This window comes from Gordionus sp. m RMFG-2023, chromosome 2, assembly GCF_954871325.1.
Source record: "Gordionus sp. m RMFG-2023 chromosome 2, tfGorSpeb1-WG-v2, whole genome shotgun sequence".
Classification (NCBI taxonomy): Eukaryota; Metazoa; Nematomorpha; class Gordioida; order Chordodea; family Parachordodidae; genus Gordionus; species Gordionus sp. m RMFG-2023.
The window spans coordinates 34063359-34082936 of NC_088776.1; the positions used below are offsets into that span (position 1 = coordinate 34063359).

The 19578-nt window shown below is 25.1% G+C and overlaps 1 long non-coding RNA gene across 1 annotated transcript; it reads right to left on the minus strand.

Moving 5' to 3' along the window:
* Positions 1-380: 380 nt before the first annotated feature.
* On the minus strand, positions 381-13691 carry LOC135923264 (uncharacterized). Its single transcript, XR_010571162.1, has 4 exons — positions 13637-13691; positions 1761-1840; positions 1033-1089; positions 381-447 (listed from the first exon to the last, which is right to left on the minus strand). It is a non-coding gene; the product is annotated as an uncharacterized LOC135923264 (long non-coding RNA).
* Positions 13692-19578: the final 5887 nt, after the last annotated feature.

Below are 19578 nucleotides of genomic sequence, written 5' to 3' on the forward strand. Positions count from 1 at the left end.
CCCCCCCTTATTGCATATGCGTCTATAATAGACATTTAGATTACAATGTATAAAATCTATATAAGAAATCTCAATTTACTACATTTATGTATATATATTCCGATTCCTTATTTCTATTAAATTATATTTTCATATAAATTTTCAAAAATGGAGTTCTACCCAAAAAATAAAATGTTCTATAATTAAGATGATTAATTTATATTATTTTTTAATCTTGACTAAATCATTTAAGTATTCAGAAATTATTATACCCATTGTTAGTAAAGATTTCTGAAATTTTCCCACAGTATTCTTTTTGATGTCTTCCTCGATGCTTCTTTTTGTTAATCTCTGAAATTGATCAAAAACTAATTTTAGCTGTTCCGGATTAGATCGGCCGAGAATATTTATGTAGGCATCTGTCTTGGATCCTAGTAATTTTGAAATGCGACTACCGGAGGATAAAGTCTAATCAAATAATTGTATCAATATTTTTCAAACAATTAAATTGCTGGCATGTCATATGAGATCATATTAATTATATTTTAATTTTATATTTATAGAACTAATGGGACTCAATTTTAAATGTAACTCGAACAATAATAGGGCATGCTCTCCATGAAATTTGCTTAGTATTATCCAGGCACTTCTACACCTCCTAAGTCAGTTATAGAATCGCTCCGATACATTAATTCCTCAAAATTAACAGAAAAAAAAGAGAGAATTATAATTAGAAAAAGTAAAAAAATCCAAACGACAGATAGTTATATAACAAAAATAAATAATAATTACAAGATTGATAAAGAATGTGAAAATGTCCTAGAGAGATATTAGAAATACGTATTACTTGTCAGTATGATAGATATGAGATTTGTCTCATTGAGAAATCAAAACAATGTTGAGATAAAATCAGATAAAGTGATTTATAAGTCCATGACTACTTACAGTAATTATTATATAGAAAGCAGGGTGGGGGTTAAAAATTGATATAGGATACAGGTTAAATCAGTTATAAACTTCTTAAATATTTTTTTAAATTATAATATAACCTACTTGTGCTGCTTTTAAGGCACTCTCGGCATTCACTTGATTTGAGGAGTCCCGATCAGGCTTATAATTATATTTTTAATATACTTTCGATATTTATTGATTTTGAATTAGAGTGCTTAAAATTGTAATCATTAAGAAAACTCTAAGTTTATAAAATTGATTAGTGTTGTGGAATAGTATACATATTTTGTTTATAAAAGTTTAATTTATTTTAAGTTAAATTCCCCGATTTTATAAAATGTATAAATCCCTTTGTATAAAATGTTGTTTTAAGATAAATTGTTACCTAATTAATGTCTGGTGTTTGATATAATTAATATATTTAATGTTTCCCAGTCCTTACAATTTTCAGGAAGTAGCTACGAAATTTTTTTAAATTATCATGGATTGCTTTTGTATTAAGAATTAGATCTTAAAAGATTTTATTAATCAATAAAATCTATTATTTAATCATTATTTTAAAGTCTAAGTGGATTCTTAAGAATGTAATTTTAATTTTTTTGAATCGATGAAATTCATAATAAATTTGAAATTTTATAAAAATTGTCATAAAGTTTTAAAGATGCATTATATTTTATATAATTTTTCAGGAAACTAATGATAAAACTTCTAAATTACAAAAGGACTAGGGCTAATTTAATTATTCTCAAATAGTTCATAAATTGCACTATATAATAAATTAGATATATTTTTAAATTTTTTTAATGTGAATATCAAAATTATTAAATTACGCTAAGAAGAACATCGAGAAATTTTTGGACCTTACCGTGCACATCTCCATTGATAGCCTTTATCATTGGTTTTTTATATTCTGGGATAGTTTAAAGCAAATAATATATTGATATTAAAATATTAATTGTTTAAATTTCGGCCTTCATTTCAAATGGTTTTAATTATTCAAAACAATAAAAATATACAAATTTTAAAAAAATTCAAACTTTCTAAATCCCCAAATTCAATATATAAACTTAACTAGTTTACAAAATAGTTAGAGGCTTGGCTAATCTGTAAATCCAGACTAGCTAGAGGATTGAAATATATCTTTATTCCTTTTAGTAGAGTTTTATATATTCAATCTCATTATTATCTTTCTTTTTGTATTTCTCTTACCCATTTTTGATTCTTCTTATAATTAAATTTTTTATATATGTTAGCCTAAATGTGTTATTTTTGGCAATTTGATATAGAGGTAGGCCGGGTGAATTGGTTATTTCGGCAATGTATTCTATTTTATAAATAATCAATCTTTTTATTTATTTAAAAAATGATAAATTACTAAAATATTAAAACAAGTATATAAAAATATATAAAATTATCAAATAAAAATAAATATAATATATTATATTATAAGTATCGGGGGTTTGACTAAACTGCAAATGCTAAGGTAAACTGCAAATGCTTAGGTAAATTTTTTTATATATTATCTATTTGTAGTGAGATCCATTTTCCTATAATATAAATAACTTATAAAAAATTAAATTTTTAGATATATTCAATAATAAAGAAATATACATTAATAGTTGAATTATCTTTTATCTCATAATAAATCGTTATGTAAATTTTAAATTTCAATAATATTAAATCCGCAAGATGGCGTATTATTATTTTATAAAAAAAATTTATATTATTTTTTGTTTTATTATATTTTAAAATCATATTGTATTATTACTTAAAAAGTAAGCTAAATTCCATATATTATCTATCAAAAATTGATTCGAAAAATTGCAAGAACAAATATAGGTTTTTATATATTACATATGATCACATTTTAATGGTTATAGTAAGATAAATTAATTTTTTTAAATAATTTTTGCATGCTTGTTATTGATATTTTTCCTAAATAGCCACTTTGTTTTTATTGCCATTATTACAATATTACCATACAATAATATTATTCTAATAAATAAGATATCACAGAAAAATTTTATCGAAAATATAATGTTTGTAAAAGATTATTTTACACCTAGCATAAAAATGTATATAATGTATAAAGATTTACCATTTTTAGGGGAAAAATATAATTTAGATAAGGGATTCTGGTAATTTTATAAATTGCGTTATATTTTATTTGTAAAATGATATATTGGTTTTAAGTAAAGAATGGAGAGGGCGGGGGGAGATTGGTGTATTTGTTCGAATTTTCAGTTGATTTCGAAAGACTTTGATTTGCTATTCTGAGATATAATAACTTGGGGTTTTAACGTCGGCTAATATCTAATGAGAATTGTTGGTGGGTTAAGCATCCATGTATTTCTTTTTCTACAAATTTTGTTTTGTTAAGTTAATCGTTAAAGTAATATAATTTGATTGTTTAAATGACCATGAAAAGGGTCTTTGGATTTTGTAGCGAACAGAATATCATTACCAATTTTATGTAATATATTTTAATTTGCAGGATGGTAGTGAAGAAGAAGGTTGTGAAATTTAGGTTATGGAAATAAGTTCCCATGAATCAAATCCTAATCTTAACATTTTAAATGGAAATTTTTTTTAAATAAAAGTTAAAAAGGCTGGATATAAAATCTGTATAAACATAAAAATGATAAAGGGTTAAACACAAATTTTGTTAAACATATTAAAAATATATTATTTATATGTGGCTATAAGGAGCATAGGTTTTCTTAAAAATTCAAGCTTAAGATGGTATGGACAAAATTTAAGAAAATATTTTCCAATAATTTGAATATAATGAGGCTTTTTTTGATATCAATATAACATCAATATTTTAAGATATGAATTAAAGAATACTTTCAAAATATATTAATAAAAGAAGCCCTAAATGTAGTATCATAGTATATAATCAAGCTCAAACTATAACACCAATAGATTTAATATCTAAAGAAAATATTTTTTTTGGTGAAACAAGTGTTGCAGAGTTCAATAATACAAATAACAATGAATTGTAGGTTTTAAATTATATTATGAGAAAGTTGAAATACATTATAAATGCTTAATTATTATCTTTCCATTAAGGAAATTTTTTCATAAATATAATACTGTAATATCTTCATCAGCTTCAATTGAAAGGTTATTTAGTCTTGGTACAATGCTATGTATGCCCTATCTATGCTAAGAATGGGCTATTAGTAATATTAAAATGCCTGATATATTAACTCATCATTAAATATTTTATTAATTATTGTAAATATTCATTCTTACTAAATGAATATGTTATGTTCTTCACAAATAAATAATAAAAACTATATTTTATAAACTATTCTAATTTAATTGGTAATAATAATTAGATGCAAGTATCTTTTTGATATTTTAAAAAAAATACTAGTATCTGTATCTAAGATTAATTTTTTCACATCTGTATCTAGATAGGACATACCCATGTAATATAAATATATTCCTACGTGATTATCCATTTCTGATTGAATATATTAAGATATATATGACGACTAGAAAAAAATCTATTGTGATTGTGATCTTATAATTATGCAGATTTTTTTACTCAAGGATACTAACAAACCTTATAACCCCGGTATGAAGTATAAAATGAGGTAAAAAAAGATAAATGAATGAATACCATCATGTAAAATATTTATATAAATATGATTCTAATTATATAAATATGGTATTATTGAATATCATTTGACACAAAATAATATTTTATATAGTAATATTAACAATATACTTTACCGGCATGACTTTGTTTTAAATATTATACATAGCCCTCCACTTTCGTATTATGATAGTTCAGCTTATTAAAATGAATCTTTAATGTTTTAGGAGTAAATTCTGATATATAGCATTTTAAAATGATTATATTTTTTTATAATAGTATTTTATAACAATACACGCTAACTTGCGGATTTAATATTATTTAAATTTAAAATTTAATTATTAATATTTTTAATATAATTATATTAAAAGATTTAAACGATTTATTATGAGATAAAAGAAAATTCAACTATAAATGTATATTTCTTTATTATTGAATATATCTAAAAATTTAATTTAGTTATTTATATCATAGGAAAATGAATCTAACTACAAATAAAAGATAATATAAGAAAATTTTTACAGCATTTGCAGTTTACCTTGGCATTTGCAGTTTACCTTAGCAGCAGTTTAATCAAACCGAAGTATCGGAGGCTCTAAAAAGAGCTTAATTTAATAATGAATATGTACCTAAAAAACAAGTATAATTGTGTTTGAAAATTTCTAGTTAAAGTTTTTGTTTAAGAAATATGGATTCGCGATTTTCGTTTATGTTAAAAATTTTTCGCGATAAAGTTTTTTTAAAAAAGTATGTAAACTGTGAAAAATTGCCGTTAGTTGATATGACTATTGGCTGAAATATGGAGTTATTTAATTTTGAATATGTATTAATTTATTTATTATTCATTTGAGATTAATTATTTAAAAGGAATCAATTATTTATAAATTTATTTTTATAATTTATAGATTTTGTTAGATATATTTTTTTGCGTATCACGTCAATACCGCGAAACTTTTACCGCGAAATGTATTATCGCGAATGCATTATCGCGAATGTCGATTACCGCGAAAAGATATTATAGCGAATGCATTACCGCGAATGCATTATAGCGAATGTATCATAGCGAATATATTTGCGCGAATGCATTATAGCGAATGCATTACCGCGAAAATATTATAGCGAATGCATTACAGCGAATGTAATACCGCGAATGCATTATCGCGAATGCATCATAGCGAATGTATTATAGCGAATATATTAGCTCGAATGCATTACCGCGAAAACATTATAGCGAATGCATTACAGCGAATGTAATACCGCAAATGCATTATCGCGAATGCATAATAGCGAATGTATTATAGCGATTATATTAGCGCGAATGCATTATAGCGAATGCATTACCGCGAAAACATTATAGCGAATGCATTACAGCGAATATATTATCGCGAATGTATCATAGCGAATGTATTAGAGCGAATACATTACAGCGAATGCATCATAGAGAATGCAATATCGCGAATGCATTACAACTAACAATATCACAATGCAATAGTGATTTATATTTGACAAAATTATATTTAACCCATTTATTAAGTTCCAAAAAACCAGAGAACCAGCTTAATTGTCTATATTTATTTAAAGTAGCGTTTTAAAATTATTTACCTCTAAAACACATCACTTGTTATTTATGAAATTCGTATTTTATTAAAAAATATGTGGAATTTGGTACACTTAATTTTTTTAACAATTAGATTAAGTCGTTTTTTACAAAAGACCCTATTCATTAATATTTTATATTTTATGATTGATTCTAGTAAAAGTTAATTTTTGCCCCAACAAGCCCCAAACCCCAGGCTTGTAGATTATATTGGTTTATTAAGTCTCCTATAGGATAATTGTTATTATCAATAATACACCATTTGTATATAAATAATTCATAAAAAATTTCAAAATGTGATATTATATTTTAAAAATGTTTAAGTTTTAATGAATTTTTTAATTTTTTTTCTATTTCTTTTGATTATCAACCACCAGAAAAGGTGAAAGTTAAAGGGAAAAAAATAGTATTTAAAGCTATAATAGCCAATGAATACTTATTATATCATATTTTTAAGCATAATATAATTAATTCGACCTAATTCTACTAGCCCCTAGTTACTGATATGCAGGGTTGTGCATTTGACCGGTCAAATACAATTCGGTCAATTGACCGATATTTGACCGGTCAAATATGGTCAAATACGGTCAAATAGGGTCAAATTCAAATAAATGTTTTTTACACCAATATTAACTTTATTTTGCATTTATATAATATTATAATAAATCTATGTATAATAATAAATATCATAATATTTTTTAATTCATTCTATAGTCAATGTTTCACCCTCCGTGGCAGAGTCTTGTTCCGATTCATAAATAATTGTTTGGTATACAAATAAATTATATCAAGCATAACAATCAAGACTGCTTTCAATGTCAGTTATTAGTTACATGGCTTTGCAATTTTATTGTTTTTTTATTTGCAAAGATTGTGAATGTTTTAAATGATTTTATATAACACTTTTATGTTTTAAATCATTAAATATATCCTAATAAAAAAATATATAACTTTTATATATGGAAAATTAAGCAGAGTTTATAATAGCCTCGACCAAAGGCTTGTTCGTCCCCGAAGAATTAAATGATATTTATAATTGAGCTCTAACGGTGTTATAAATTAAAATCCTATTATAATAGTATTTGTTTATATTTGTTATATAAAATGTTTTATTGATTATATGCCTATATTAGAAGATTTATGTATTATTAGTTGAAATTTATCTCATACATTTTTTATAATAAATAAAAACATACGACTTTTATTCCTCAATCTATATATATTATAGAATAACAGTTTTCGAATAAAAATAGATTACGCTTGAGAATTATATTTTCAACCACCAAATGGAGTTGGACTTGTATTTTTATTCTTTTAGTCGTTTTGATAATTTCTTGAGAAGAGTTTGGATATAATTATTCATATCTATCTATAGAAACATAACATTTAATTTGATATGTGATCTCTAAAATTTTCTTAAGCTTCTAGAGAGGTGTCAGAAAATTTGAAGGATTGATATGGCACTAATTTATCGAATCAGGGTAACTCTCAGAATTCCTGCAAAAGTATAGATAATAATGAGATCGAAATATAACTAAAATTTATGATAGAAATATTTATATGCATTTTTTCGTAAAACTATGTAAAAGGAACAATTTTAATTTGAATAAAAATTTCTGAGAATGTTTTTAACCATATCATTCAATGACACCTCAGAATAATAGATTTTGGAGAAAAATAAAGTTGTTACAATAAAATAATAAAAATCGATAAAAAATATATAAATATTACACTTAAAAAAAATGGGGTTCAATGGATCCATTTAGGCAGTAGTAGAAATAACCTCTTGTGACTGGTTATAGCTATTCATTGATGTATTTTAGGCATCTTAATATATATAAGCTTCTCAAACATTTTATTAATGTAATAGATGATCTTCGGAAACAATTAATAGGCTAAGTGCAACAATAAGCATTTTTTAAATACTTGTGAATTTTTATAGGGTTTTTAATCAAACTAATTAGGGAATTTAAATTTCACAAATTAAGTACTAAATAATGGTGAAAATAAGATGTTTGTCGGATAAAGTTTTTGTTTATTTTGTTAATAACTTTTTTATTTAAAATTCGGCTACCAAAGTGATTAAAGCACTAACCTCTATTAATGAAGTCCTAAAGAATGATATAAATTTCATTGTTAGTGCTTTCATATTTTTCTGGCCAAAATTTGACCTCTAAAGATTTCTTTAGCGCATTACAATTTTTATAAAGACGGGTAACCAAATTAATTACGGAATTCAAATTTACTAATTTAGCATTAAATAATGGCCAAAACCGGATGTTTAGTACTACTATAGTTTTTGTTTTGGCACGTCGCCATTATTTGTTTATTTTTGTTTTTTTTCGCAAATAACTTTTTATTCTTAAATTCGGCTGCAAAAGTGATTGAAGCACTAACCTCTATTAATGGAGTGCAAAAGAATGATAAATTTTATCTTTAGTGCCTTCATAATTTTCTGGCCAAAATTTGACCTCTAAAGATTTCTTTAGCGCATTACAATTTTTATAAAGACGGGTAACCAAATTAATTACGGAATTCAAATTTACTAATTTAGCACTAAATAATGGCGAAAACCGGATGTTTAGTAGTACTATAGTTTTTGTTTTGGCACGTCGCCATTATTTGTTTATTTTTGTTTTTTTCACAAATAACTTTTTATTCTTAAATTCCTACAAAAGTTATTGAAGCACTAACCTCTATTAATAGAGTCCTAAAGAATGATAAATTTAATCGTTAGTGCCTTCATAATTTTTCTGGCCAAAATTTGACCTCTAAAGATTTCTTTAGCGCATTACAATTTTTATAAAGACGGGTAACCAAATTAATTACGGAATTCAAATTTACTAATTTAGCACTAAATAATGGCGAAAACCGGATGTTTAGTAGTACTATAGTTTTTATTTTGGCACGTCGCCACTATTTGTTTATTTTTGTTTTTTTCGCAAATAACTTTTTATTCTTAAATTCGGCTACAAAAGTGATTGAAGCACTAACCTCTACTAAAGAAGCACTAAAGAATAATAAAAGTTTCATCGTTAGTGCTTTCAATCGACTTTTAAGCGTGAAGTTGGCACAAGTTTTTATTTTTGCTTATAACCTTTTTTCCTTATTCGGCTACTATACGGATTGAAGCACTAACGACGAACTAAAAAATGACATATGATTCATCGTAAGTTCTTCCAATTGTTCGGCCAACTTCACAGAGCTGTGTTATATTATTTTTTTTATATTTATTTTTTTGAGATTTATTTTGATGCTTTATATTATTTTTTAAATATATATAATTTTATATATTCATTTTTAACATACTTTATTAATATATCTTTTGATCTTATAATATTTACTAAATTTTTTTCTTTTTGAGATTGATTTTTATATATTTTTTTCATACTTCTCTAATATATCTTTTGATCGTATATTATTTTAAAATGGTTTCATATATTTTTAAAGTACTTTTCTGATATATCTTTTATTATTTTAAAATGATTTTATATTTTTTTTTGTTTACTTTTCTAAATGGTTTTATACATTTATTTTTTCGTACTTTTCCAATCTTTTCATCTTCTCATATGATTTTTCAAATATATTTGTCAATTTGATTACTTTATATGTTTTATTTATTAATATATATATTTTTTGTTATTTTTATTTTTCATAAATAGTTTTTTATGGTTCTTTTTATAAGAAAATTTTTAAAATAATACGCCAACTTACAGATTTAACATTATTGAAATTTAAAATGTAATTATAATTATTTTTAAATTAATAAACTTAACTTCAAAAATATAAAAAAAGGAAATTATATTTTAAATAATATAATGAAAAGTTAAATTTAATAAAAAAAATATTAAAAATTTCTATATAAATATAACTAATAAAATAATAATTAATAAACAACTTCAAATTTAAACGCATGATGATTGTTAAGGATAATTATATGGCAAAGTAATAATTTTTTAGTGTTGTGAATGTGATAATTTAAATTTTGTTAACGTTGAAAATTAAAAATAAAACCCATTCAGATAAAAATATTTTGTTTACAAAAATAATTAGAATAACACATATATACTTTTAAAAACTTGGAAAAAATGTTGTGAAAAACATTATTTTTTAAAAAAATTTATTTTAATTAAAATTTATAAGATTGATCCGAGTTAGCGTGTATATATATAGCCATTACCCAATTATAGCAATTACACAATCTTTATAAAAAGTGTAAATTGAAGATTTTATATATTTTAACTTCAGAATAGGGAGGACAAAAAGACGCTTGTTTATAACCACCCCCCCCCCCTCTCTAAATAAAAACGATCCAAAAACTAATATTATCAAATGTACTTGTCTAATATACATTTCTAAAATCATAAAAAAATCAATACGTGTTTAAAAAATAGCGATGAAATTGAACCGGCCGTATCTAATTCTGAAATAGTATGGGTGAAGCTGGAAATAATCGTACGGCTAAACAAAATAATAACTCATTATAATTATATTATTTTGGCATATGTGGTCCCGATTAAAAATTTTTTAACCCTAAGCTGTGTTGCTTGCAGAGCTTTACTATCTAACCTCAGAAAATGCCATTGCATTTTGCTGCTTCTATATTTTTGGTAAATATTTTTTATTTGAAGTATTTGGAATAATATTATTCAACTGAACCTCGAGTCTAAATTTGAACTCCGAGTCTGTGCTTGGGATTCGTGCTCATAGCTGGTTTAATCGACTTTTATACCCAAACCCCGGGTCTGAGTTTTACACATTAACAACACTAGTCAAACCGTATTTTTTTTTGCTATTTATGTTATTTTTTCATAAATAATTTTTTATGGTTCATTCTATATATATTTTTATCTAAATTTTTATGAACATATTTTTACATTCTTTTTATATATAATTAAATACAAGTTTTTCTATAGATTTTTTATATAAATTATAAATGACTCAAGGTTAACGACAAAATTATCTACAATTCATAAGATAGATATTCTAAACATGCTGAAATATTTCGGTAATATCCAATTCTTAAATTTAAAAAAAACGCGCTCTAAAAATGATTTAAAGTTGAAAAAATAACACACTGACTCTAACATATACAATGCCGAAATAACCAATTCACCTTGCCTAAAAAATAAAATTATTTATTTTTAATAAAAAGAATACCCAAAATTAGGGAAAATATACAAAAGTATATAACTACTAAAAAGGAGAATTAACAAATTTAAAAAAAAACTAAAATAAATATTCCGAAATTAAAAAAACATAAATTAAATTAAATTAATTAGCTAATATCTGGTTTATAGTTTACAGTTCGTTTGCATATTAGCTAGCTAGTTCTTATATTAGCTGGCTAGGTTGTAAACTAGTTAAGCATCAGGCTAGTTTGAATACTGAATAGTTAATTTATAAACTAGCTTTTGTGTATGGCTTCTGTTTAATCACTCCGAATTAGAACTGAAATGCTCAGAAAAATAATTAATTGTTACATTTTTTCCTAGTATTACATTTTTTCCTAGTATTACATTTTTTCCTAGTATTACATTTTTTCCTAGTACTATTAAAAAAAATTTGTATATGAATAAAATAAATTAAAAAAATATACATCGATTACAAGGGCCTATTTAAAGGGGATCATGTTTAATAAATATGGTAATCGTTAGATGAAATTGGGATAAAATTAAACAATTGAAATATAACTTCTCTAAAACTATTTTTAAATGTATGAATCTTTTACTAAAATAATCTTCGATTCAATTCATATAAAATTTATCAAAAAAATAAAAATATACCACCATTTAAAAATTTTTTTTATAATACTGAATAAATCTATAAAAATATTTTCTTAAATTCATGGTCCCCATTAATGTAAAGGATAAATATATTCAATCAAGAATTTTTGTTTATTTTTTACTGGCTATTTTCTTACATTTTTAAATTATATTAATCGCTTTAATTTAAAACTCATGTCAAGATAGGGTCATCACTTGGAGAAGGGTATATAGTTATAATCGCAATTGAATAAAATTGTAGAGGGGGTTGGGAAAGTAGTTTTGATTGAATTTCTTGTTCTGCTAATTTTGAAAGGAGATAATCTGGTGGGGGAGGGGGGTTAACATTTAGATGAGGTAATTTTGGTAGTGGTCAAAATTTTAAAAGAGATAAGGTTTAAATTTTTGAGGGGGTAGTATAGTCATTTGCTAAGTGGGTGCAAAAGTTCCTGATCCCCCTCCCAACTGACTTGCTTCGAAGGTCTGGAGTGATTTTTAAGAATTAGATCAATAAGTCCCACTTACTACCAATATTTAAAATAAAAATAATGTCATATCGCACCTCCCCCTCCCGAATAACCTAGATCCAAATATTATGAATGGTTATCACCATATTAATTAAAAGATATTTTTGACCCCCTCACCCACCCTCAGATGATCTGCAAAACAGTCAAAAGATCTATTTATTTTGAGAACTCTCTTGAGATATTATCTTAGAATTTTTATCTTCTCCTCTTTCCCAAATTTAGCCTGAAAACATAAAGATTAATAAAATTGTAAAGAAATCCTTTTATTAGCTTTATAGACACCAATCTTCAAATATTATACCCTTCAGACTAACCCTAAAGAGTGATGGATTGTAACGATGAATTTATTATATCTTTTTATTAGTCTTTATTTTATAAATTATTTTAGAAAGCATTAATAAGTCATCCTTATCTCCTGGCTTAAATCCAAGGACCTAGAATGATTAAATATATAGCACTCAAAAAATAATTATTAATAATGTAAGGGAAAAACAACACTTAAGCTAAATGCACTTAAAAATTTTTAAAAAATCAAGATGGGAAAAATTTCTGAAATTATAGAAAAAATTTGATAAGATCAAAATTTTTATTTAGAAAAATAGTTAGATTTAAGAAAAATATTTGTGAAATTAAGTTAAAATTTTTAGCTTAAACTAATTTTAATTATGAGTATTAGGAAAACAAAATCTGAGCGTTAAGTTTTAATTCAAGATTATATATTAACATTGAGTAAAAGTTAAACTTAAAGAATTTAATGCTCTTGAAAAAAATTTTAACTTATTAAAAATATTTCTTTGAATTTGCAAAATTAAAATATTCCTTTGAATATGCCAAATTATTCTTAGAAATATAAAAAAAAATTTCTCTAATAAATGAAAAATGTCATTTCATTCGAGACTTAATCTATTATTGACAGGCCACAATTCGTTTGTAAAACTGAGATATTTTTATTATATTTTCAATTAATCACTCATTATAAGAATTGTAAATATCTCATTTATCGATATTTTATTCTTGAAAATTACTCCTTTTTGTGAAAACTCATGTAACCTATTTGCTATTTTAAAACATCTCAACTTAAAATGATTGATATTACTTTCTATCTAAATCTATTCCCCAATCTGTACTTCTTTCAATTAACTAAAATTCTCAATCAAAATAATTCAATTTAATCTTTTGACATTTATGCTATAACTAAAAATAAATTAACCCAGTTGGTAAGCCTCTTTCATGGCTTGAATTTGTTTAGGCGTTCTGGTCAGAAGTACTTCCAGTAAAAGATCAAAATCGGTTCCTAACCACTTAAATAAATAAGTTGAGTTATTAATTTGAAAAAATGAAACTATAAACTTGATGATCCATTCTATCTTAAATCCATATCCTAAATTACTTTTAAAAAAGCATGATTTTTAATATTGGTACCTTTTCATTGAAAAGAAGGCAATTAATTTAAAAATAAAGGAGAAAGAAAATTTTTGATTATAATTATAAATTTGATGCCAATGAATAAAGATGGGGCTCTTGGGTTCAAAACTTGCTGTTGGACAATTTTCTCTATTATTTAATATATAGGGGTTTAAACTAGACCCTTCTCGAATGGCTCAAATGTGTTTAAAAGGTTTTATAACTAAATTAATGATAAATATTTTAAAATATATGAGCATTTAGAAAGTGAGAATGCCACACCAACCTTGGTCTTCCCTATATATCCCCTTATATTTAGAAACCATACCTAATCATTTTTATTTTTAATTATTTAAATTTTTGAACCTTCACTGCTTTCCGTATAAGGCTAGCATCATAAGTAGCCGGGGGTGTCATTAACGCAACGAGAAATCTTTTCAACTTTCGATTAGTGTCACTTTTAAGATCTTTAACTAGATTCTGATAAATTAATAACAATTTTTTTTTATAAAAAATGCTTTTTATTTGAGGGATATAAAAAAAAAATATATATCATACCCTTTTAAAAATTGCATTATAGACTTTCGCTATTTTTTGCCTTTGGAAATTAGTTCGTCCGGCCATTATTCTGACAACAATTCGAATGTTAGTTCCTATTTTAAATAAAAAATTACCACGAATAAAAATAACCAAGAAATTTTTTTTATTAATTTAAATATAAATGTTTGGGTTTTAAATGCACTATTACTCATATAAAGCTAATAAATTAATGTATTAAACATTGAAATAAATGGCTGTAACTAAATTTTGATTTACCAAATCCTTTTAACGCTTTGCGTAGATCATTGGCATCTTGCTCGGCATTAAAGTTAGGGTAAGGCACTATGGAAGGCTAATATAATTTAGGAATATAAAATTGGGCATATTATTAATCTGAGATTAATTTTTATATATACTAAAATGAATTATATCATATTCTAGAAAGATAACTCAACTTATAATTAAAATATTTGATGATCTTTAACTAAATTATCCACTAGTATATACATACGAAAGATCGGCAGCATTTATTACTAAAATATAATGTATGAGTATTGTTTTTTTTTATTACTAAAATATAATGTATTAATATTGCATTTTTTTCAAATATAGGGGGGGGGGGATAATAAATTTAGAAAACTTTAATAAAAATAAATAAATTTAAGCATTTCGAAAACATTTCCTCAATATTTTTCTATAAAATAAAACTTAACATACAATTTCGTTAATGTTTTATAATTTGTAAATCTAAGTTATGGGTGTAACCTATATAAGTGAAACATCAGCTTCTTTTAAAAAATGATAATATCTATATTCTTATCATAAAGTTTGAAATAAACTTAATATAAATCTAATTTTATATTAACACTATAGCTTATTTATGTTCATAAAGAGCAAAAGTTCTTTAGGACGCACCCCATCAGATACAAATTTATTAAATAAAATAATTTACATCTCTGCTAGATTGACCTAAGCCCCTAAATTCCTGATTGACTACCACCGGCAGCATACATATGGTTAAATAGAATATCGTGAAAAATTGCTTGATACTTTTTAAACGCATCTTAAATTTAAAAAATAGTATTTATTTTATTATGCCATATTTACTTAATAAAATATAATAGTGGTTATTCTAATCATATTAATAAAATGACAATTTCGAAAATAAATAATAAAAATGGAAAATACAAAATAAATAAAAGCTAATATAAAATTGTTAAAATATATTATAGCTACATAAACCAGTATATTTATTTTTTTTAAAGTCCTCCTAATCATCAGGAGAGATCTAATTAATAAAACAAACATAATTAGCCTTAAGAATTGCTATTGCGACCTCTGCCTTAAATAAAAGCTTTCACGAGGCTCCCCAGAATTTTTCCTTTAAGCTGACGTCTAATATTTTTTCAGCCAAATCCCCATAGGCAGGCACGTACGCAGGAATTTAGTCTGGGGAGGGGGGGATAATAAATTTTTTTAAGAAATATTATTGTTTTTTAAAAATATCAAGCATAAATTTATTAGGACTAATAACTATTCCTAATATACAATTTTAAATTGATGTGAATATAAAAAAATTATATGTAAAGAATCACTTAAATGACCCAAAATAGAAATTTGAATTTTTTGAGCCTTTACACAAAAAGTTTCTTAGGAATAATTGTATTTTGTATGTTATATATTTACAATGTAAAATCCAATCTTCGTTGGGATTGAGCTAATTTTTCAATTATCTCATCCTTGTTGTCGTCAAATGCCTACGAAAATTCAAAAGATCCAAACCTATCAATCTACTTTCACATGTTGTACTTCTTGGTATGTTTTTCATAGGCCTGCAGGCCCTGCCCCTGGGCCGGTCAGTATTTTAATTTTTTTAAATATACTCGGGCCGGGCCCGAAATTTATTTAAAAAACACCCGGGCCGGACCTATTTTTTAAAAAAAACACCCAAGCCGTGCCTGAATTATTTTAAAAAAAACACCCAGGCCGGGATGTATTTTTTAAAACAGCCTATATTTAAAATCGTTATTATTAGCTATAAAAATCAATAATAAATATAATTTATTTTAAAAAAATCCGGGCCGGGCCTGAAAATTTTATTTTAAAAAAAGCCGGGCCGGGCCTGAAAATTTTAAAAAAAAAACCATGCCGGGCCTAAAAAAATTTTAAAAATAGCCGGGCCGGGCCTGAAAATTTTTAAAAAAAAGCCGAGCCGGGCCTAAGAAATTTTTTAAAAAAATCCGGGCCGGGCCTGAAAATTTTTAAAAAAAACCCAGGCCGGACCGTAAAAAATCTTTGACAAAATCCGGGCCGTGCCCTGCAAATAGTACTTCTGCAGGCCTCTGTTATTTTACTTAAAAAAAGAATGTTCTCTCATTAGTTTACTAATGGGAAGAGTTTATAAACCCTTTTATTACATTGGGAATTTAATCTAAAATGTATTTGAAATAATGCAGAGCATCCATAGCATTTTTTGGGACTATATCAACCATATTTAATCTTATAAACATAGTTATTCAGCTAGTAAGGCATCATAAGATACTTTAACATCTTCATAATAAAAATCTAACAAATATTTTCTATCACCATCTGAAAAAGGTTAGGAAGGCTTTTGTGAAAGTAATATTTGCATATGTAAGTGCTGCATGATGAATTAAAAATTCATTTATTTGGGTTATAAATGTACTCTTCTACTGATCCTATATTAATGTTTTAACGATGAGCTTGCCTTGCTACAAGTCGAGGGAGACAAATATTAAACACGTATAGCTCTGCTTTTGACTTAACAATAAAATATGAAATTCTTCATCAACATTAACCTTAATTTCCTTGAGTTCTGATAAATGCTCTCCGCTATTCTCATCTTCTTAATCAAGTCAGTGTCATGTTTTTGAAAAGTAATACAGTTGTATAATTAAATAATACATTCTAATGAGAAATAAAATTTGGAATAAGTATTGAATCCAATAATTTTCTTGCTTCTGAGGAAATATTTCTTGCAGGCTATTGTGATATTTTGTAATAGCAAATAATGCTCTTCTAACTTCTTAAAAGCTGTTACTGCTTGATGGCAGAGACTCTATCTCGTTGGACAAGGTTGCAATTTCTTTTTCCCTGTTGGACCAGAAGTTTCAGAAATAATTATTATTTGACTAGAAATTTGAAAATGGTAGATAAATATTAAGCCACTAAAAATTTGAAAATAATAAGTAAATATTACGCCGGAAAACTTGAAATCGAAATTAATTGATAAAATAACTTAAGAATGTGATAATAAATGTAATTAAATTTATATTTAATATGATGAGATACGAATAAATATTAACAAATATAAATTAATATAAACAATAATATTTTTGAAAAATATATCTGGCATCTGGGCTTTGGGAGGGGGGGGGGATTTTCCCCCTGCCCCCCCCACCCCGCTGCGTACGCCATGCCCATAGGTTATCAAAGTGGAGCAATGATTGGTATGTATATGTAATTAGAAGAATCAGCACTGTATTTGGCAATTTTAAAATTTTGCGCTCCGTCAGAGCGTCTTTGTTAAAATTGGAAGGGGAGTTCATGTCCAGACAAGACTCATATTATAAAATTTCCTTGTGACCATGGAATTCGTGTGATTTCATCAGGACGCCTACCATTGGGAAAGAGATAAAGTTATTTTATATGTAAAAGTATCAGTAAACAGCAAACTCTCATATAGATATTTTTAACGATGAAATCAATTTGATTGTAATATTAAAGATAAGATAATTAGGAATAATGATAAAAACTTTAAATCCCTGCTCAAAAGAAACTATAATTCATTATCATATAATTTATTAATTAGAATGGATTAGGATCTGCTTTATTTAACAGATATGAAATGAGGGAAAATATCAAGCTATTATTATACAGAACCATTCTTATACAGTTCAATTTAAAATTGGTTTCTTCCAGAAATTTCTAACTCACTCGATTAAATATACTAAATAAAATAATATGCCCCCTACTTGAATATACTATTTAAGAATCAATGCCCTCGTACTCAATCAAGTTTGAAGATAAATGAAGTATTTTGGGAAAAATATATAATTATTGATAACATCGTCCTAGATATCATAAATAGTATGTCTGACGGAATAGGAGAGGTTATTAAAATGAAAAGGAATGCCATGAAAGATGAATTCCAAAGTGGCCAACCATATGAAACCTACTAAATGTGTGACAAATGATTATGTTATGATTCAAAATATTATTAATGATTATTTTAAGCTAAATAAATTCGTTTTTATACCAATTTTTATATATTTAATCATTTCAAAAAAATATCAAAAAAATTCATATGGCAAGAGCATTTATGAAAATTGAAAAGTAAAGAATAATAGAGAATCAATGAAATCAATTATAGAGTAAATTAAATAAAGCGGCTCTTATAAAATATCTCATTATAATTGATTCCATAATATTATATTTTAATGACGCGAATGTAAAAGCGGTCATCGCAAATAAAGCGGAAAATTAATTATTGTGTTAATACGTGCATAAACGAAAACCATAAAATTTAAAGTATTTATAAATGTTTTATGTATTCAGATTGACAATTATTTTTATAAAACAATTCCAATTCAAAGATACAATTGAGGAATATTATATTGATTTTTATCTTCATAACATAATAAATTTTATTTTTAATAATTTGAGTTGAAATAAATATAAATTGGACTTGAAATATGCAATCAAAACATATAAAACTGGTCTTTAATGAAATAGGCAATAAAAACATACAAAGCTAAGCTTTTGGCTATTTGAAATTTAAAAAAACAGAAATTTTTAAACTAAACTGCTTGGAGAACATGATGTATATAAGTTGAAATTTAAAATTTTTTACCTTAAAATATAGTGTTTTTTGTATAATTTAGATATTATTTATTTTGAAAATTAATATACTTAATTTTGGGAAAATACTTCTCCAAGGTTGAATTTGTAAAGTTTATAATATTCATAATGTGCGCTTTCATCCGATACTAATTATTCATATATAAATATTATTTTTTAAATATTATTTTGTTAAAAGGAATGTATATGCATAATATTTCAGTGTTACATAATTTAGATATTTATTAATTAAGTACCACTATTGTTTATTTTTTTAAAAAAGTCCCTTTCGTTTTACGAACACACAATAATTGTCTAATAACAAAATACTTCTTATAATTATTTGAC